Consider the following 23,357-nt stretch of genomic DNA (forward strand, 5'->3'; position numbering starts at 1 on the left):
GTCTTCCTCAGCAGTGATTGTTCACCCAGTTCCAACAAGGTAGCACTAAATGTACGTAATAATTTTGCTGTGCTGACCTCCTTTTCCATGAGCCCTGAAGCATAGATATTTAAGCACTTTATCAGGGATTACTTGGGCTGGGCTGGATGGTACTGATTTGGGCTGTCTTATAATAGCCTTTAAAGTCCTCAGAGTCACAGAGTAGAGCCTTTGCAGCCCTGGGCTCCATTATTACTTCCTTGTCAGTTTGATGGGCCTTGTGGAAGGATGACTGGCATTTTCTCTGCTCTGCCTTCAGGCACCCCATCTCTGACTTGGCTTGTTGTACACAGCTCTATATTTCTCAGGAGGTATCATCAGTCCTAGGGAAAAAGGAGAATATGTCATGGAGACAACTGTCTATCTACTCCAGAGAAGGCAGAATAAAATTCATCATCCTTTTCAGTCATCAACCTCCAGGTCACGCGATTGTCCATATTCAGTAATTTATGAAGTGACTCCCTTTTGTTAGCGTGAGTTACTGGTACATACATCAGTAGATCAGTCAGTAAAAATCTGAAGTGAATCACCCAATCAATACCAGTTGTAAAAGGGATGTACTTAAAATTTCAACTCAAGCTTTGTCTTTTATTAAAATTAATCTTTGAAAATTCCCTTAGTAAAGTTAGGACCTGCAAAAGTCTTTCTGTATGTAGAGATGATAAACAGGTAAAACCGAAAATTAAGGTAGAGAATAAAAAAAGATAAAAATCTTTTCCTAAGATATCCATGGAAAAAAAGAAAACTAGACAAAATTTTCTTAAGTGAGGCCACTTTTTTCTCTGCAGCTGTCTATTTATAAAAATCATATTCTCAGCATAATCAAAGGATTTCAGAAGTAACACTGTCAGTTTTGTGGACTGTGAAGAGACACTGCCAAAAAGGTCTCGATGGAGGAACTTTGTATGCTGGCAAAAAAAGTACTTGTGAGATTTATGGATTACAAAGAGAGCATGTAAATGCATAATCATACTTGCTGTTTCTCTTTTATACCCAGCCAAAGACACTAAGAATGTAATCTCATTAGGTTTAAATTGACTACACATTGCTTTGGCAATATTCGTAAAACCCTATGGCTTGGTGATTAAGGGAATGGAAGAAGTGGGTTAATAAACTCTCTAGTTTCAATTGAATATAATTTTAATTATAAGACAATAGCAATACTTTTAGAAATATTTCAATACCCACACAAGGTAAAACAGCACTGAGTATTTGTCATTGATTTCACGTTTAATACAACCATACTCACGTGATTCTGTAATTCTTTGTCCCATTTAGTGAAATAGATACTACATGACCCTTGTAACAGCCAGGAAGAAACTGATGATGAACACCATAGTAAGGGCTTAATGGGATAACAGAAAGTAGAGAGAGATAAAATGAAAAAAAAGGAAGTGCTTTGTATCTTTTCTTGGTATTTGGAAGTAATGACGGAACCACAGAAAAATTCCTTAGCAGATGGCTAAGTTATCTTAATCAAGCAAATTAACGGATCATGCATTAAAAAAAATAAAGTGGTGGGTTATTTGACACACACTGTAATTACATTGGACATATTGCTTTCAATAAACGTTAAAGGACAAATTAACATTACAGTCGTGCCAACTATGTTTCTAAATCTGCTTTTCAAGTCTATAATTAAAATCCTAAAATATTACTGCAGCAAATTAACACTTTTAATAGGTTTTAAACGTTGGGAACATCAGCATTTGCCATATTACCCGCCCCCCCCCAAAAAAAAAAAGACTTTTAAAAAGTACAAATCTAAACAATACAGCACCTCTGTAAATACTAAAAGGCTTGATGGCATAAAATTGTACCCTGAACACACATATTCCAAACCTTCAGCCTTTGAAAAATAGTATGTTGCTGTGGTGGAGTTGTTCTTTATTTTAGAGTAAAATATAAAGTTGTGGATAGTAAAGAAATCATCTATTTTTTAGTCTTAACACTTCAAAAGATTTCCTAGCACAAACAAGTGCTGCTTTAAATTGATCCCATGTATTTATTTTTATGAGGATCAGGTCTGAAAAACTGAACACAAAAAGAACCTCTCTGTTGAATTTCAATGGAAGTGAATCAGATTATGTTTCTTTATTTCCAAACCACTAAGTCTTCTTAACCGGGACAGCTTCCCATCTCTTCTTGTGATTATTTCTGTCTCATCCTTATCTTCACCTATATCTCTGAAAATTTAATCCCCTTTTTTTTTTCTCTAGATGAAAATGAAGAGCCAAAGGAAATTGAAATTGTAGCAGTATTTAAAACACTCACTGAAAGAATCTAAGACACAATTTCCATCATTGTGATGTCTGATAATTTTCTCATGCTGCTTAAACCAGGATTTAAGCACATTATTACCCCGATAATTAAACTAAAACAAGTTCTGTTTTTATCTAGTCAAACTCCCTGTGCTTAGTTCCAGCATTGGCTTCCTCCTCTATTCCTGTTTTCTTTTCAAAAATGTAAACTGAATATATGGTATGAATACTTAACCTTCTGTTTATACTTTTTTGATCTACCCTGCTAATTCCAAGTTCCAGTCTATTTCCTGTGAAGAATTCAAACACGAAATCATACTATAATAAGTTTCATTTTCCAACTACTGCCCTGTTAACATCCCTGCAGATATGCAACATTTTCTAGAATAAGCTGATATTTTGTATGAAAGCTTCGATGGCTTAGAAGAAATCTTGTGGAAAAGATTAGTGTGCTTTCGTGTTATGTGGTGCTTCTGCTTACTGAAATGGCGTTGGTGACACATTACAGACATTTTTGGAAGCACAAAGATAGCTAGTGCAAATCTCACTTAAAATAATAAATAATCTCATTATTATTTTTAATCCAGTGACCAGTTCTGAAGGGTTCATTCTCCTCCCTCTCCATCCCTATATAGTAAGTGTAATAAAATAAATAAAAAATAAAATAAAGTAAAATAAAATAAAATAAAATAAAATAATAAAATTTTAAAAAGTCATATAACTTAAGTCATGTGAGTCAGGCAATGATATAGGAGAGTCACTTCTGATTTGTGTCCTTATGGGAATGCTCCTGTGTTTTAACCAGACAATGAGATTTTGTAATGTTCAAATGCTTTTGAGTAATGGTTGGTTTCAAAATCCTTCTAAAAACAATTTCCAATGCTTTCAAGAATGTCTCTCAAATTGCTGTGTATGTGCTATACTTAAACATATACACTCTTACTCCCAGAGGTTAGTAGATATTCATTTATGGGTATACTTTAATCATTGCAGAGGACCTTATTCTCTTCTTTCTTAATAAATACTTGCTCTAAGAAGAATAATCCAAAATATAACATTTTACCAATGCAATCAAAGTTATCAACTACTTTTCATTGTGAGGACCACTATCCTGTCTTATTTGCAATGAGATGGGACAAATTTTTAATCTCTCCCTATTTTTTTTTAGAAATATTTTTATCATCTTCACTTGAATCATTTGTTCTGTCTTCAGCCTTAAAGGAGATACTTCCTTTTCCATAGTTCAGAATGTTGTAGCATCATATTTAAATTCTCATACTTCTGCTATACTTAAATAGCCATTATCTTCTATTGCAATAATTATGTCCCATATAAAGCAGGTACTGTACAGCTTTAACTATGTATAAGCCACCTCATTTTATAATACTATTATAGGGATTTTTATGGCATTCTTAATGATATATTTTAACAGATGGTCATACTTAATTTACAATAACAAATTTATTTCAGTAATATTAATGTGACCCCTTTAAATACTCTATAGTAGACCTTTGTTTTTAATATATTCATGAAACAGTTTCAGCCGCAGGAACTATGGTACCACTCTTTCTACTTTATGTTGTCTAAAGCTTGAAACGCTCCACACTGGGTTATGCAGAGCTGGTGATGTCTATGTAATTTTGTGTGAAAGTATCTCACAGAAACCAAGGATTTTAGATAAACTGCTTAAATCTGTTATAATTAAGACCAAAATAACAGATTCCTGGGGTGAAACTCTTGCTTGCTCCACTGAAGTCAATAGTTTTCAACAAATTTGAGCAGGAAGCAGACCTTACTCAAATAGGTATTCCTTCTGGTTCAATAAATCGGTCTATCCAGTTGCTTCCTCTATATCTGTCTTTGCTTCCATTCATTACAGTAAAACAATTAATAAACATATATATAGCAATTAATATAAAATATGTAATTAGTAATTAAATATTTTATATACATACACATATATATGCATGTCAATCATCCAAATCATGCAAGATACAAATATATGTGGAATGTTTCTGTATCTGGATTGTCTTCCATTTTCGTATGCCTTGAGTAACAGGGACATATTCACACCACTGTTGGTGCACTATTTTTCATCCTTTAGTATTTTTTATGTTGCCACTGCAGGTGAATGATGAGGCGTACTACTGTTGTTAAATCATGAAGAATCTGTTTACAAAGCAGTCTCATAAATACACATGTTCTGTAATGAAATCTTTGTGTGAAGAATTAAATTGAATAATTCTGCTTTATTTTTAATAAACCCATTGTGGCTAAATGAAATTATCAATGCTTTCATCCTGTTCTGTATGCAAAGAAAGATGTGAGGCCACTTAAAATAATGCTGACTTTCAAGTTTACTTAGAAGTGAAAGTCAGTATTCTTATACGTTACCTGCAATGACTAGTTTCTAATGGTCTAAGAAAAGTTTTGTCAGAAGATTGAATATGTCAGACAGTTAGTCTATTCATATGTAAAATATTATCTTGAGGAGTTTGTTTGGGTTTCAGTATGAAAGTAAATAGTTTATCAGAATATTCCTAATCTAAATAAATAAATAAATAAACAGTTGCCTGTAATATTTAGGGAAGTCTTCAATTCTGCCAAAATTAATCTATTCTCTAAAACAATTTAGTCAGAATATGAGTTTTCTGTTGTATTCCTTTTACACTGAACTCTCTTTGTGGCCCCACCAGACCAGAAAAGACAGCAGATCTAAGAGAACAGAAAAGTCACAGGATCAGACTGAAGATTTTCCTTCACCAAGTGCTCTAATTTGATGTTCTGTCTGTTACCAAGCCCTGAATTTTCATGAAACTTTAGGATTTAATTGGCTTTGACAAGTTTATTCTTTTCCCGTATTTTTCTATTTTGTCACATTGCATTGGAGATGGATTCACATTTCAAGGTAAAACTGACAGGTAGGTAAGCAGGAAAACTTTGCTTTTGCACAACCTTGTATTCTTAGGAAACCAAATTAAAATGCTAATTGATGCCTAGTAAAGGAACATTGTGTTCAGTAAGACTCACTTAGTCTAGGAACCCAGACAGCAAAACTGCAGCTAAATGAAAGGAAATCTGTTGCAAAGACAAAAATTCAGCATCCTTGTTAGACCTCACTTTAAACTCATAATACTTTGTACTTGTCATGATCAAATAAACTTCTTAATTATGTTTGTCCCATTTCCTCTCAGATATTACAGCTGTGTATTAACTCAGAAACAACAAAAAAAGACACATATGTCCTCATCTATTGGACCGTGGAGGTTAATTATTTCTCCTAAATCTTATTCTAGTCTTCTTTACCTTCTCTTTCTTCAGCCTTCCTTGACCTTCTCGTTAACTAGGTGGCTATATTCTGTAGACACATCTTTATGGACTTCAATTGCACTGTGCTTTTTCTATTAAGTTCACAAAATGACAAAATACTGAGCAGATCATTTTAAGTTGTAAATTTCATTTGTATCCACAGCTTTTTTGTCATCCCCCTCCTCCCCCCTGCCCCGCCTCTGTTTTCTTCATAGTTAATATTTGACATCTGGAATCTGAAAATAAGGACTATAGCTGTACAGATCTTGTCTGAACTGATCTGTGGACAAGCATTACATCCCATCCCAGGCTGTTGGTTCCCTGATTATTCGGATTACAGACCTGGTCGAAACATGTCATGGACAACATACAAGAGCTATTTTTCCATGAAACCAGGCTAAGTGATACAAATAAAGCGGGCTTCAGTCTTGTAGTGTGGAGCTGGAACAGGTTCAAGGTAAACACCTGGACTTGTCACGTGTAAAAACACCTTTATGTCTCCTGTTGAGATGTAGCCATAAAATGCTCTATGATGTCTTTCCAAAATCAAATCTTGAGTGTTGCATGGAATACTCAAATAAACCCAAAATTTTGACATATGCTGGTTTGATAAGGCTCACTCTGTTCTATTAAATGAAACAGACAATTAAGTGTTACTTATTTATATTTTCTATATATTTATTTATTCATTCATAAATCAAATACTCTTTTGTATTTGTTTTGTATTTGTATTTTGTATTTGCTTTATTTTAGACCTCAAGCAACAAAGAGTTTAAAAAAGAGACTTGCTTACTTTCATATTTGTCATTCAAGGTTATCTGTATGAAAGAAGGTAAAATCTAAAAGATTTACTAAATTTATCTAAATTTATAAAATAAAATTTATTTACTATTTATTTATAAAATAAAATTTATTTACTAGATTTATCTAAAAGATAAATCTAAGGCTTTATTTTTGATTTCTTTTCTGTCTCTTCCATGCTCGGTCACTCTGTTCAGAATAAAAAAAAAAAAACAAACCAACCTAAAAATCACATCCAGTAAGCAACAAGGAAAATGACCAGCAATATAGTTTTTACACCATGGTTCAGAATTCTGGTCATCGTCTGATGAATCAAACATATTTATCGTACTGATGCAAGGAAAAATGTATCAAATCATCTTAACTAGTAAGAGGCCTTTGAATAGAATTGTGATTAACAAATAATAAAAAAGACTTTTTGAGAAACTTTTTACTATTTGTTATTTTTATTATGTTACATATTTTCTTGCTTTTGTGCTTTTGATTTTTTTTTAACTTTTTCCTTCCTTCAGAGTTCCAGCAGGAGATTTTGAAAAGTAAGGTTCTCTGTTGCCTTTCTAAATAACAAAAAAAGATGAGAAGATGAGATACTCCTGACCCTTTATTTCATTATTACAATGTTTTATACACAATGAAAATGTATGTATAAATCAGATTTTCCCACAACCCAACATTGTTGAAGTCTTCTGGAAATAAAGGAACCAGTCCCACATTTGCAGTACATACAGAGTACAACACGACAATACAGTGCAGTGCTTCACACTGTTATACTGTATCCAAGCATAATCAGTGCAATTAACATGATAAACCATTAATAACCATTAACTACATTAACTCATTAAAGTTGCATGATATCTCAACATATATCATAGTCTGGTATTCTGTCTTTGGTATTACTGGTATTGCTTTCTTTAAATAGCTTGCTTTCACAGGAAGAAAGTAAAATTAGGGACGTTAAAACAACTGAATATAAAAGGCAAATAAGCAGTTAGAACTGTTTAGCTAGAGTGTTTCCAAACACCTCCAGTTTGGGCTTCAGAAATCATTCACAGAACTTCTTATTTGCATTTTTATTTTTCAATAATTTGTGCACAAAAATATTTAATTAGGGTTTTTAATATTTTTCATTACATCTAGGCAAGAATATAAAAATAATAAATTTTCTCTAATTTTTTTCACTACACTTTCAAAGATATTTTAATCTTGATTTCTTTATACATATTTTAGAGGATTTTTCCTGTTCCTGAAATTACTGTGAGACATGAAAACACTTAAGGTTTAATTCTACCATTGAGAACTACGCATTGTCTTATGTTTCCTACTACTGTGTAGATGTGTAGTGTAAAATATAAGCAAAGATGCAGAGAAATTAAATTTCCTGTTAATTACACTTTGGTAGATTCAGAAATAAATTCAATTTCTTCAAGCCTTCAAGGAATTTTTCTGACACAGTTGGGTATAACAGAACTACGTAATGCTTCAGTGCTCCTGAGCTGAAAAAGTTTCTCCTATCTGGAAACCTTACCTTAAAACAAATGTGCTCAATAATTTTCTATACAAAAATCATTAAAGGACCAAAGACATCCTGTGCTGACAAGCATTAGCAGCAAATATCAAACCTAAAAAGGGAAAGTGATTTCAGAAATGCAGCTCTCCAGGACACTCTTTGGTTCAATTTTATTGAACAGGTTTTATATCAACCTAGTATGACTTTATTTTCTGTATATATCAGCAGACTGACAAAGGTAGATATGTGACAAAGCTAGCATAAATTTTCTGCAGAAAAAGGCCTGTGAGCAAAACTCCTGTAATGTGTCATGTGCTGATTTTCTTGTTTCTGTGTTCCTATTTTAGGGTCTTTCAATTTCAGAAAGGTGTGCTGCAAGACTTAAAATTAGCTAATTGACATATTTTTGAAAGATAAATCATGATAATGGTATAATGTAATATTATTTATGATGATTTAGTGAAATTATTCTTCACTCAGATCCACTGGGGTTTAGATAGGAAGCAATAAATAATATAGATATAATGCAATAATATAAACCCACTCTTCCATCTATCTAAGTAATTACCAAACACTTGAAATCTATTGTTTAAAATCTGTCATGTCTTACACATTTAAAATGCCATGTCTATTTGTCCCACTATCTGCCTTCGAGGCTTGGGGCAGTCAACTCACGTTATAATCTTATTCATATAAAACAAAGTATTTATTTCCACTTTTATATATATTTCCAGAATGGCTGCAAACTCTTTCCCCTATGGTACCCTTGAAAATTCATGACCTTTTACATAAAATCAAATAAGCTATATCTACAGCATGGGACAGTTAGAAAGGTTTTCAAATAGGGGCCCTAAATTAATATACTTTGAGCTGTGCATTTTCTGTTGCCTACAAATATTTTAATAAGCAAAGATAAAGTTCAAGTCTTTGCCCACAAAGTGTTAGCGGCGCCTTATAGAAATCTGGTGTTATGAGGTAATTCAGAGTTCAACATGGGGTTACTCTATTGTCATTAAATAAAAAAAAGTTTCTCTTTTCCCTTTTTTCCCCAAATAAAAATTATGCATACAGATATCTGATGTGTGTTGCATATGTGAATATTGCAGCTGAGATTTTAGATAATGTGAAAGGTATAATATATTCAGGCAAATTGATTCAGAGGTAGTTTTTGCCAGTTACGCTTTGCAAGAAAAAACATGCCTTTCTTCATGCTAGACTGCTTTATGGTTTGTAAAACATCACTTAGCTCTGTGTCTGCTGTCACAGGAACTGTCTCTAGTGAGTCACACGTAATACAATGTAAGTCTAGCCTCTAATACCATGTTTTTAACTGTAAATCTACGGACATAAATTAAGTAAGGTAAATGAATAAGTAATATGTTTGAATTTGCATAAAATCTTGGCCTTGTTCTTAAAAAAAAAAGATTTTTTTTTTCCATAAAAGCAGCAAGAGATAGAAAGGACAAGTGACCATATAAGACACCAAAAGAAGTCATGCGGGAACTGACAAAGAGCTACTTGAATTTTAAATCCCAATTCACTCATGACTTCAACTATTTCCAGAGGAAATCGGGAGTACCTTAGCAATAGTGAGTACTGAATTACTCGGATTTAGGCTCTGCTCTGCAGAGGAGGGCCTGTACCACCTCTGGATTTTCAGCTCTGTGCAGACTCCAGCCCAATCTCAGTAACACAGCTAGAAAGTCAAATATGTTAATCAAAAATAATAACTGTAACTGCTTTTAAGTGGCCCGAAATAACAACCAATGTTAGGCAGTTAAGCATGTTAAGCATGTTAAGCATGTTAAGCAGTGACTCATACACTGCAATTACCTTACATTGAAATGGATCATTTAAGATATAGCTATAGCTCTTACAAAGTCATTTCTAAAAATCACCAGTTAAAATGTCTATATTTCTTTGATTGTAACTGGTAAATATTCTTCCTTTTGCACTTCAAAATTACAATAGCATTCACTCTGATTACTTCAACTTTTCAATCTTCCCTCAGCGCACATAAAAAGTTCACTAACTCAGCACAGCTCCTTTCTGACTGAATCCTCAGTGCAGTTCTCTCCAACTCTTTTTACACTGTCTTTCACATTGTGCATAAACTTTCCCATTTTGAAGTCTCAAGAGACATAAAGTTCGTGGATTCAGGGACTGCACATGAGTGAATTCACAAGGTAATCATGCACCTTCATGAAGCCTTTTATCTAAGACTTATTCATCTTGACTAATATCAACTGCTAACGACAGCAACTCGTGGAGGCAACTTCTCCCACTTTTCAGAGAAGAGACACAGACCATTACAAAGAACAGAGTAGTCTTTATGTGGACTGAATAATCTGGTTAAATACCTCCCTTTCCTTCTCCCTGTCCAATAGAGAACATACCCAGATTGCGTAGGATGATGCTGAGCATTTGGGCTCCACAAACTTATTTGGTTTCAGAAGCTCATTAGTTTTCTCTGGAGCAATGTTTCACAGTCCTTTTGGACTGACAGGCTGCTATCAGTTCTCAGAAGTTCTCATGGGTCATACATCAGTGCAACTAGTGCACTTTTTATGTTTCTGAAAACTGTTCCTTTAAAGGATGGGAAGAACTATTTTGAGAACTCCCTTGGTGCTTCCCGTGTTCGTCCAGCATCAGTAACTGTCAAGTACTGAAAGGTTCCCTGGTGAAATCTAAGGATACCCTCTTTAAAATATTCACATCTATGGGCATTCTGGAGAAGGATGATGTGCATTTATGCATATTCTCTATGGAACTTAACAAAAACTAAGTTGTTTCATTTTCTGGAAAATATTTGAAAATTATGTTACAATCATTACTTAAAGGAATAACAGTAAGAAAAAATTTCTGAAAATTCTGTATTTTTTTTTTTTTTGGTAATATTTTTATCAAGTTCTATTGATTTAGTGTTCATGAAGTCTGTCTGTTTTTTTTCTTTTGGGGGGAGGGGAGGCCAAGGCCAACTGTATGAGGTTTAATAAGGCCAAGTGCCGGGTCCTGCGTTTCTGTCACAACAACTCCAAGCAATGCTACAGTGGCTAGAGTGGCTGGAAAGATGCCCAGCAGAAAAGGACCTGGGGGCGATGGTGGACGTCCAGCTTAACATGAGCCAGCAGTGTGCCCAGGTGGCCAAGAAGGCCAACAGCATTCTGGCTTGTATCAGGAATAGTGTGGCCAGCAGGAGCAGGGAAGTGATCGTGCCTCTGTACTCGGCACTGGTGAGGCCTCACCTCGAGTCCTGTGTTCAGTTCTGGGCCCCTCTGTACAAGAGGGACATTGAAGTGCTGGAGCATATTCCAGAGGAGAGCTCCCAGGCTGGTGAGGGGTCTGGAGACCAGGTCATATGAGGAGAGGCTGAGGGAGCTGGGCATGTTTAGCTTGGAGGAGGCTGAGGGGAGACCTCATTGCCCTCTACAACTACCTGAAAGGAGGTTGTAGAGGGGTGGGTGTTGGCCTCTTCTCACAAGTAAATAATGACAGGACCAGAGGAAATGGTCTGAAGTTGCGGCAGGGGAGGTTTAGGTTAGATATTAGGAGGAATTACTTTACTGAAAGAGTGGTCAGGCACTGGAACAGCCTGCCCAGGGAGGTGGTTGAGTCACCATCCCTAGAGGTGTTTAAGAAACGTCTAGATGTGGCACTTCAGGGCATGCTCTGAAGGGCAGAGATTGTAGGTTGTTTGGTTGGACTCGATGATCTTAAGGGTTCTTTCCAACCATGAAGATTCTGTGATTCTGTGATTCTGTGAGGTTGTGTGGTGAGATTTTTTTCCTGTTAGGATGCTGCCCAAGACATGGGAGAAAAATCTAGTAGGAAAACTCATGATAGAAGAAGACATTTCCTCCATTCGTCATATACTTTTTTTTTACTTTCTACTCTTTAAGGTATTTGTGCAGTTCAGATAAAGATTAGGCATGATCAATGAAATTATAAAAACCAGCTGCTGCAAGCCAGCCAATACTAGCAATTAGTAAATAAAAATTCCTATGATAAATAAAACCATACTGCATGGGTTTGAGTACTTTGGGTCTTCAGGAAAAAGCTCAAAAGAAAAAAAGCAGATGCATTCTGAAGAACCTGTGTGTTTCCTCCATGGCTAGAGATTGCACTTATATAACAAGGATTAGCTCATTAAGTGGTAAAATAAAGATTGTTTTGCATGTTGGGATGCCAGAGAAATGCAGGCAATTCAACTTATGAAGAGTAGAGAAATATTTTTAGGACTTTTTTATCCCACATATTCTGCAACTGTATCCACTTCTCCAGTACATAGGCTACCCCTGAGAGGAGTTTGGCTTTGAAAACTTGAAATTGGAAGGGAAAAAGCCATCTGCATGTGCCTCCAGGGATGTGTTGCAAAAAAAACCCCTCAAAACACAAGGAATAGCAATAAGCTATAACTTTATTTCAAAAAACAGGATAGGAAGAAATCGTATGTCAATTGTACTTTTGCAAAGTCCTACCTGTGAGGCCCAGAACTTGTTTGAGGACTGATTGTCTTTGTAACTCTTTCTGCCTTTTAACTGAACGTGCAGGTGGTGTGTTTAAGAAAAGCGTTACATGTTCAGCTTGAAAAGCAAGTAGCAGCCAAAAATCATTTAAACGCACTAACGATAAATTTAAAAATTACTGGATCTAGACATGAAGTTCAATCATTTTGAAATACTGTTTTTAAAACACTTGTCAAGTGTAGGATATGATAAAAACACCAGAAGTCCATATGAGAAGTTTTCAAGGGATGAGCAGAGTACTTCCAAGGTGAGAAAAGGAGACTTTCATTTCCAACATCTTGTTCTCAAACCAGTGGTTTGAGAAAACAAGTGATAATGTATCTGAGGGCCCAGACCCTCAAAGGCAGAGGGTCGCTTTTCTCCCTGGAAATCAAAGGAACTGAATGGTTGAATATCTTTGAGGAGTTGCAGTACCAAAATTTAAAACCGTGATATCACCCTGTTATAGTTATTTAGCTCTGGTTACTGAGGGAGAGCTACCATTGAATGAGAATAAGTAAAGCACATCTGCCAGGATGCTAACATCTGAAAAATAGGAGAGAGATTATTTTCTTAAGCATCTTCCATACCAGTTACCTAATGGCAATACAATGTTCTCCAGAGAGACTAAGAATGAGACAGGGGAAGGAACAAAGCACTTTCTTCTAACATATCTTCCTCCTCCACAGATCATAGCCTGAAACTACTTAGTCCAAAATCAGCATAAAACAGCTCTCAGGAAAATTGCCTGATAAAATATTGTCTCTAAAAGCCTCCCCCCCATTAAAGTTTCTAACCTCTATATTGATACAAATTCACACATGCTCAACTTTAATATTGCATAATTCAGAACATATACACAGAAGACACAAGAGTATTGATATGGAAGGGAGCTCCTTATCTCCATGCACCTTGACCTGCTGAACTAAAGCTGACTGCCATTCAGCTGCAAACATTCATACGCACTTCCCTGTAAAATACAGAAGCATGAGTATTAGGTCCATATCAACTTAGCTGTCATTTGGCCCATTTCCCACCGCAGACTCTAAACATTACTCACCCTGGAGGCTTTCAGGGTCTGTATGATGTTTTCCTTTGTATCCTAGTACAGTGGAGGCTTCAAAAAGGATTATTTTAACTTGATAATCTGAATAGTGATCTAATACGGGACAGCTGTGGTATCTGAGTCCCGAGGCTATTTATTGTCAATTAGTATGAATCTTAAACATATTCCCTTCATTCTTTACTTGACCTGTCCTTAAATAAAGGACAATGCTCTGCAGGGGGGAAAAAATGAGTCTATGGCAAGGACCAGTGAAATGAACCTAAAAAGAACAAGTATGAGGAAACTTCAAGATTAATTAGTCGAAGACTAAGGATAACGAGTATTTGTGATGTGAAGACAATTGATAATAAAAAACAACGTATGATCATTGTAGGTGCCCTAAGGGGGATTACAGCAGAAATACAAACTCTCAGATTTAAGCCATGCGTTACAGTTATAACCATAACTGTATTTCTCAATAAGCCCCTCAAAGTTTTATTGTTTTATTTTTTGAAAGAAACCTTATGCTTCCAGAAAGCAGACTCTTAAAAACTGTCTGTGGGAAGGTCAGCTATGAGATGTGAAGCTCAATATCTCACAGCATGGGGTTAGAGTCTGCATGCACCCCTTGGGAGCTAAGGGTGTGAGAAGACTAGGCACAACCACCAAAGTGGCTGTGCTTGTGCCTGGACACCACAGAGCGGTATCTGAGACCATAGTTTGTTTTCCATGCTTAGAATACAAAATACTTTCTGTGACTGTATGGGAATAGAGAAAGAAAATTACATCTTTGATATGCTAATGTAATGTCCAAATATCTTATTGCTATGGCTTTGACAACAGCAACAACAAGAAATTAAATTGAAAAGTCTTCTTATGCTTAAAGAGTATTTGAAGTGACACTATAGTGCCATACGAAGCCCATCAAATATTGCATGCTAGCAAATGCACACATTCAACCTGGAGAGTGTTTGATTCGAGGATCTGAAATACACTATGTTTAAAAAGGAGCAATGACATCACAACATTGATTCCATACATGAATGATCAATATATTGACAAATGGAAACAGAGAGGTGGCTCAGCTTGTTGTATTCTCTTAGAGAAGTCTGCAACATAGAAAAAGAAAATGAGGTTGAGGTAAGCCAGAGAATCAGAAAAGGTTTAGGCACTAGTTTAAATTACTTATAATGTATTTATGATAAGACCAGTATATTCAGATATAATTTCTCTGTAATAAGAGGCTCCAAAAGGTTAGTCCAAATGCATACAAATTTACTCAACTCTACACAGATATTTTCTGGTGACTATTACCTGTTGCAGATAAAGGTTACAGATAAAGGTCATGGGAGAAGTATTAAATTAAAAGGAATATTTTTTATATTTATATACTTTTAAAATTATTTGTAAATAACTGAAAACTTTCCTCATCTCATGTATTTGAATGTTCTCACATGCAATGTAAAATAAGAGGAACTTTGGTGGAGTCTCCCAAGAAATGTGTTTTCAATATAATTTTTTTTAGTATTCAATACTATTGCAAAAGATATATAGATCTTAATTTGATGAATAAACAGAAGTCCTGTATACAGTGTTTAGTTATAATGTTGCAGCACAAAGGAAAATAAAATCAAAACCGGAAAATGAAGCCAGTATGAAGCTGAATAAAAAAAATCGAACTTCCAGATTGGCAGGACGATAAAACAGAAAGAAGGGTATCATCTGGGATAAAGTGAATGATCCACTTTCTTGAAAGAATGCTGATATATCTATTCCTGACACAGATGTCGTGGAAATTAAATACCACATAATATAAAAACGTTTGGACTTTGAGTGCTAAAACATATAGCTGAGTAATGAAGATTTGCAATACTGAACAATTTTTTTTTTTAAAAAGGTCCCTTTTTACACACATTTTGAAAGAAATCTTTATTGCTTTACCGGTTTACAGTAAGTGGAAGAAGGGACTGACCACTTTGGAGGATTACAAGAATGCTGCCAGAGCGTGCAGGGATGAAACAAGGAAAGCCAAGGCCGCCTTGGAATTAAAGCTGGCTAGGGACGTCAAGCTCAACAGGAAGGGCTTCTACAAGTATATTGGAAGCAAAAGGAAGACCAGAGAAGTTGTGGGTCCACTGTTGAATGAGACAGGAGCCATGGTGACGGAGGATGCGGAGAAGGCAGAGTTACTGAATGCCTCCTTTGCTTCCGTCTTTACTGCTCAGCTCAGACCTCAGGAGTCCCAGGCTTTAGGGAAAGTAACGGGGAAAGAGGAAGACTTCCCCTGGGTTGAGGAGGATCGAGTGAGGGATCAATTAGATCAATTAGATATTCACAAGTCCATGGGCCCCGATGGGATGCACCTGAGAGTGCTGAGGGAGCTGGTGGAAGTCATTGCTGGGCCGCTCTCCACCATCTTTGAAACATCCTGGAGAACAGGCGAGATGCCTGAGGACTGGAGGAAAGCCAATATCACTCCAGTATTCAAAAAAGGTAAGAAGGAGGAGTCGGGGAACTACAGGCTGGTCAGCCTCACCTCCATCCCCAGAAAGATGATGGAACAGCTCGTTCTGGGTGTCATCTGAAGGCATGTGGAGGAAAAGAAAGCTATCAGAAGTACTCAACATGGATTCACCAAGGGGAAATAGTCTTCTATGATGACATGACTGGATGGATAGATGAGGGAAGGGCGGTAGATGTGGTCTACCTTGACTTCAGCAAGGCGTTTGACACTGTCTCCCACAGCATCCTCATAGGGAAGCTTAGGAAGAGTGGGCTTGATGAATGGACAGTAAGGTGGACAGATAACTGGTTGAAAGACAGAGCTCAGAGGGTCGTGATTAGGGGCACAGAGTCTAGTTGGAGGTCAGTGACAAGTGGTGTTCCCCAGGGGTCAGTACTGGGTCCAGTTCTCTTCAGTATATTCATCAGTGACCTGGATGAGGGGATAGAGTGCACCCTCAGCAAGTTTGCTGATGACACAAAGCTGGGGTGGGTGGCTGACACACTGGAAGGCTGTGCCACCATACAGAGAGACCTGGACAGGCTGGAGATCTGGGCAAAGAGGAACCTTATGAAATTCAACAAGGGCAAGTGTAGGGTGCTGCACCTGGGGAGGAAAAACCCCATGCATCAGTACAAATTGGGGGCTGACCTGCTGGAGAGCAGCTCAGCTGAAAGAGACCTGGGAGTCCTGGCTGACAACAGGATGACCATGAGCCAGCAATGTGCCCTTGTGGCCAAAAAGGCCAATGGCATCCTGGGGTGCATCAAGAAGAGTGTGGCCAGCAGGTCGAGGGAGGTCATCCTCCCCCTCTACTCTGCTTTGGTGAGGCCGCACCTGGAGTACTGTGTCCAGTTCTGGGCTCCCCGGTTCAAGAAGGACAGGGAACTGCTGGAGAGGGTGCAGCAGAGAGATACCAAGATGATCAGGGGACTGGAACACCTCTCTTATGAAGAAAGGCTGAGGGATTTGGGTCTCTTCAGTCTGGAAAAAAGACGGCTGAGGGGGGAACTTCTCAACACTTACAATTACTGAAAGGGTGGGTGTCAGGAGGATGGGGCCAGGCTCTTGTTAGTGGTGCCCGGGGACAGGACAAGAGGTAAGGGGCACAAACTTGAGCATAGGAAGTTCCACCTAAACATGAGGAGGAACTTCTTTCCTTTGAGGGTGGCAGAGCACTGGAACAGGCTGCCCAGAGAGGTGGTGGAGTCTCCGTCTCTGGAGACATTCAAAATCCGCCTGGACGCGTTCCTGTGCAACCTGCTGTAGGTGACCCTGCTCTGGCAGGGGGGCTGGACTAGATGATCTCTAGAGGTCCCTTCCAACCCTGTGGTTCTGTGATTCTATGATTCTATATTGTATCTTTTACTCTCTTGGGGGAAACAAATCAGAGCCATGTCTTGGAGATTTCTGGCACTATTAGATCCCTGGATATTTATTTAAAAAGCAAGATGATTTGAAATTATTGAAGTTTTCTGAGAATTGGGGTTTCTCCTTCCTCTGGTGGACTTCTGTGCACACACCATGCTCAGAGTCCTAGAATCATTTGAATTGGAAGGGACCTTAGGAGGTCTCTAGTCCAACCAACAGGGTCAGCTTGGCGAGGTTTCTCAGGGTTTTATCCTTTCAAGTCTGGAAAACCTCAAGTATGGAGACTGTATGTCTAGGCAAAGTTTTAAATTATTATCTTCCTGAGGAAAAAGTTCTTCCTGTTATTGAGTCTTAAACCTCTTTTTTCAACTTAGGCCTGCTGTCTCTTGCCCTTTCACCATGCACCACTATGAAAAGCCTAGTTACATCTTCTTGATGACTTCCCTTATAGGACCTGGGGTGGCTGTGAGGTGCCCCTAAAGCCATCTCTGTCCCAGCCTGAACAAGACCTGCTCCCCCAACCTCCCTGCATGGGGCAACCATCCCAGACTCAAATCACCCTGGTAGCTGCTGCTGAACTCAATGAAATTTCTGAATGTCCTTCCTGTATTGGGGGCCCATGGCTAGGCACAGATGTTATCTAATGAATGCTGAGTAAAAGGAGATAATCATTGTCCTTGATTTCCTGGCTGCTGCTAACGCACCCCTACATTCTGTTGGCTGCCTCTGTGCCCAGGGCTTACCGTTGGCTCAGGTTCAGCTCGCTTTTTTCCCAGAATACCCAGCTCCTTTCTCCAGAGCTTCTCCTCAGCTGGGTAGTGCCCAGTGTGTATCACTGCAGAGAATTATTCTTTTCAAGGTGCAGGACTTTGCATTTGTCCTTGTTGAATTTGGTAAGGCTTCTGTTTGCCCATTTCTCCCCTTTTGTTTAGGTCCCCCTGTGAGGAAGCGCTGCTCTCAAGCATGTTGAAGGGTGCCCCTACTGTGATGTCATCTGCAGTCTTGATGAGTGCATCCTCTGTTGCCATCGGTAATGATGTTAAGCAGGACAAGTCACAGGACAGACCTATGCAGTAGTGCACTTGCCACTAGCCTCCAGGCAAAGTATGACACATTAATCATGGCCCTCTGTGCCCAATCATCCAAACAATTTTTTTCTAGATTCATTATCCACTCATCCATACTGCAATATCTCAGCTTGGGTTCAAGAATATTATGGGACATGGTGTCAAAAGCCTTGCTAAAGTGGAGATAAATGACACCTACTGCTCTCCCCTGGTCCACAAATCCAGTTATTTTATTACAAAAGGCAAAAAGGCTGGTCAGGCATGATTTATCCCTGGAAAATCCTTATTGACTACTCCTAATAACCGTTGTCTCCTTCACATGTCCAGAAGAGCATCCCAAAATTTTCAGGGTTTTCATGAAGGTTACTTCAGATTTTCCAGGAATGGAAGTAAGGCTGACCAATGTTGACTATATCATCTTTTTGGTCTTTCTCACTTTTTCATTTTGCAGACGTTTGCAGCAGGATGATTAGTCTTATGCCATTTGTTAAGAGTAGTTTTGTTTTCCTCTGAAGTTTCCTTTTAAACTAAACCAATGTATTCACAAATTAGGAAATCCAATAAAGGATCCATGCACTATTTAGATGTTGTTACAGAATGATTCCTTGTTTATTACTACTTGCATCCAGAAGAAAGTGGCTACCAGGTAACAAAGCTGGAAATACATTTTTTCTTTTAATTGACAGAACTCCTCCCTCTGAATTATATGACTAACTGCAGATGACGACTGTAAAGACCTATTCGTGCTTTTCCAAACCACCTTTGGGCAAACAAATGCTTGCTGAAAACCTTTATGATTCTTTAAAGTACACGCAGTCTGATTATTCAAAAATTGTGATTTACTAAGTCATGAACAGTTATTAAAAAAATAGAAACAAAGAAAGCCTGTCTTTAAGGCTTGTATTTTTGTTCAATGAAAAGAATGATCTCACCATAAACAATCTCTATAATTTCTTGTAAATTTAGAAAAAGATATTCACAGGAATTGTCATTTTACTGAAGGTTCTGAAAACTTCTTATTGTTAGACCACCAAGAAAGGTTCCAAGGAGTATAATTTTGAAATGATGTAAAATGTAATGAGTCAAGTCCTTAAAGTAACATAAAGCTATTCTCTTTTTTCCAAGTGCATACAGCTATGGGAAATCTGCCAAAGAACTAAATGCAGGGATTGGGATAAATAAAATTGAATTTACTAATCCTAAAACCTGTTTATTTTTCATTTAGTTTTTCCTTTTCCCAGACATATATATATATATCTCTTTTCTTGCCTTTCAATTTCTAGTTGCTATTGCTTTTTTTCATCACAGCCATGAGTTTTTTCCTCCTCCTGTGTGTCATGGTTTAGGCTGGATTTGCCACTGAAACAAACGACAGATGGTCTCCCCCACCTCTCTCTCCAAAAGAGAGGAGGGAGAGAGAGAAAGATACTTACGAGTTTGGAAGGCACTAAACTACTTTAATGAAAATAATAATAATAAAATAAAAAGAAAATAATGAAATTTATAGAATACATACAAAACCGAATCGAGCTCCCAGGATGATGATCAAGTCACCAGCAGGCACTGGGGAAGTCCCAGACTGGACTCAGCAACAAGCAGGAGCTGGGTTCTGGATCTGGATTCAGGAACGTAGGGATTGGGATCAAAGGCAGACAAACAGAGCCCTCCTTGGATGCTGACCATTGAAGAAAAGGAGCTGACCCTTAGATCCCTCAGCTTTTATACTGAGCATGGGGCAGATGGGATGGAATACCCTGTTGGTCAGCTTTGGGTCACTTGTCCTGTCTGCTCCTCCATGCAGGTGCAGCCCCTCTACGCTGTTCTGTTTCCGACCCTCCAGTGGGGCAAGTAACGAAGTGAGATGGCCTTGGCTGTTATAGCAATAAGTATAAGCAAGAGCCTCTCTGCATACCATTCGTTGGTTTAAATTACAAGTACTCAGGTCTTATAACTCTGAGAATGAACAGTGTCTCCACAATATGCTGTTAATTTCAGAAAATTCAGTTAGTTAAGAGAGGCTTAGCAAAAACATAAAATTACTGCACATAAAATTGGGTTTGTATTACCTCAAACGAGGACACTGTGCTTAGACTTAATTCTTCTTTCTTCCTTCTGTCTTACTCTCTCATCTCTGAAACAGATTTCCATTTCAGTTTTTCTTGTCTTGTCCCCTTTCTCTTGCCTTTCATTTTCTTCTCTGGCCCTCCTAGTTCCTTTTACCAATGGAACCCCAAGCTCTATCCTCTTCTGTGAATTTGTTTCCTTCTTTTATAATCACGTATCCAAGTCAAATATTCAGGCAATGCTGTATACAACTATGACATGCACATTAAGGAGGGAATGCCTGGGAAATGCGAGTGAAGTTGCTTCTTATCCCCAAAAGTTTGGATAAACAGAAGATTGCTTTTAAAGAGGAAATACTAGACTGATTCTATTTGAGCTAAATAGTTTAATGAAAAACATGTTAAAATAAACTGGCTAATTTGAAGCTTTGCAAACAATCCTGCCTAATATTTCTGAAGTGCAATGGCTAAAACTGGAACATCTCCTCATTCTCAAACAGGTGTTTTATATGGAGCACATAATATATATGTGAATGCACTCTCCAGTTTTTTCATATCTCAGTTTATAACTAAGGCATTTTCATTGTTTTTCCCCTTCCTAACATAAAAAAATAAAAGTTTTCAATAGCTTCTTTTTTAACTTTTTCTATAAAATGAGAATTCTTTAAAATCCTCCCAACTAATTTCTTAAACTGGCAAATGCCTTTGAAATATTTATCATGATCATGACTTCAATTAGACACATAGAAAATTATATATGTATAATATATATAAATAATATGTACAATATTATTCTCTATATAAAATATAGAAAATGAAAAGGTAGTTGATAGAAGTGGTTCAATGAGTCGAGCAACTCGGGTAAAATCATCTGACACAGCTGGAATTTCAAAAAGTTTTAGGGTCTGAATCTGTTGCGAAGAGCAACTGTAAATGTTAGGTTATAGTGAAGTTTAGTTTCAGGTATAGCTAAAATTAGATAAATATTATTCTTTTAAAAACTATACTTATTATTTCAGTGATCAGGATATTTTCAATTTATACAGTTTATAGACCAGGATTATGCCAAAAGTTATATCAGTTATAAGAACAATCAGCAGTTTAACTTGGATAAGTGGTAATGTTAAAATCTGTTTTCGGTCTTGCTCCAAATAGACTTAAATGTCTCATCTTGTATCCCTTCACTCAGTAGAAGAGACGCAAATGGTGCAGGTGCACACAATTATTCTACTTGTCCTTCTGCCAAACCACTGTCTAAAACATGACTGAAGATTACAGACATCATTACAAAAATAACTGGATTTTTTTTTCTTATTTAATATTCATTTTTCCAATGTAAGCACTTCAGCTATCACAAAGCATTTAAGAAAATGGAGGGTAGAGTGTAGCGAGCTCACAGATTTCTCAGAGGTAAATCATAAGGAGTATGTCTGCCGCAAATGACAAGGAAAAATATTTGAAAAGGATTTGATGGAGGCATAGTTGCTAACACTTCTTTTTCAGCAGATGTCTCATGACCAAGAAATAAAGTGACACTTCAGATAGCCAAGTTAATAGCCATAGGAGAATAGCAATATCCTGAGTGCTGAAGTAGTTTTGGGCTCAACTTTGTTTTCAGGAAGATTATGACATCTCTACACTGAGATTGTTTAACAGTCATATGAGACCAAAGTATTCAAGCCAGAACAGCTTGATCTCTCAAAACCGCGCCTCTCTTTGCTTCTTATATAGACCATATACACGTCTTGACATCAATAAAATCATGACATAGAAAATACTTTTTAATTTACAAAGCACAATTTCATAGAACTTCTTAAATTGTAAATTGTCTGTTATTCCACTTTCATTTTCTTATATGCCTATATCATGCATATGAAAAATCTTAAATATAAATTAATAACGCTGTATCACATAAGTTGCTGGAATATAATAATATAATAATAATATAATAATTCAGTGAAAACTATGTCTTGTCAAGTATTTTTTGTGATTGTTTTGATGGCTTTTTCCTCCACGTTATTTGAGTCATGTTATTTTCTCTTTGAAACCTCTGGGGTTTTGTCCTACATCTTTTAAATTTATTTTTCTCAAAGATTTATTTTATATATGAACAAATTTAGGAATAATTTGACTTATGCATCATAATTAAACTTTTGGGATTGTTGTAATTCAGATTCACAAATTGAAAGTTCAGTTGCTTTGATCTTATTTCACTTTACCTGTTTATGATGTCAGCAGAACAATGTAACTACATTAAATAGTCTCTGAACTATCAATCAGCTCCATTTTATGACACTTCTTAGTATTTAAACCTCTCTCAAAAAAACATCCAGCCCACCAAACAAAACAAAATAAAAAAAGCACCAAAAGAACCAACCCCAAACAACCAAAAAAACCCACAGCTTCCACTGATGTTAAAGAAGATGGTCTCAAATAGCATGTCATATCAACATTTATATGTTTCTTCAAAAATACATTACTTAATCACAGAATCAGGGAATGTTTTGGGTTGAAAGGGACCTTTAAAGATCATATACTCCAAGCCCCCTACTATGAACAGGGACATCATTCACTAGATCAAGGTGCTCAAAGTTCAGTCCAACCTAGCCTTGAACACTTCCAATGGCGGGACATCCACAACTTCTCTGGGCAACCCATTCCAGTGTCTCACCACCCTCATTGTAAAAAATTTAATCCTTATGTCCAATCTAAATTTACCCTCTTTTGGTTTAAAGCCATTACCTCTTGTCCTGTCACTACAGACCTTGGTAAAAACGTTTCTCTCAATATGGATAATGTACCTGTAAAAGCCCTTATTATTTTTGACATCCCTCATCAAATTCAGCTCCAACTGCTCCTTAGCTTTCCTGATCCCATCCCTGGGAT

Source organism: Larus michahellis, chromosome 1, assembly GCF_964199755.1.
Source record: "Larus michahellis chromosome 1, bLarMic1.1, whole genome shotgun sequence".
Taxonomy (NCBI): Eukaryota; Metazoa; Chordata; class Aves; order Charadriiformes; family Laridae; genus Larus; species Larus michahellis.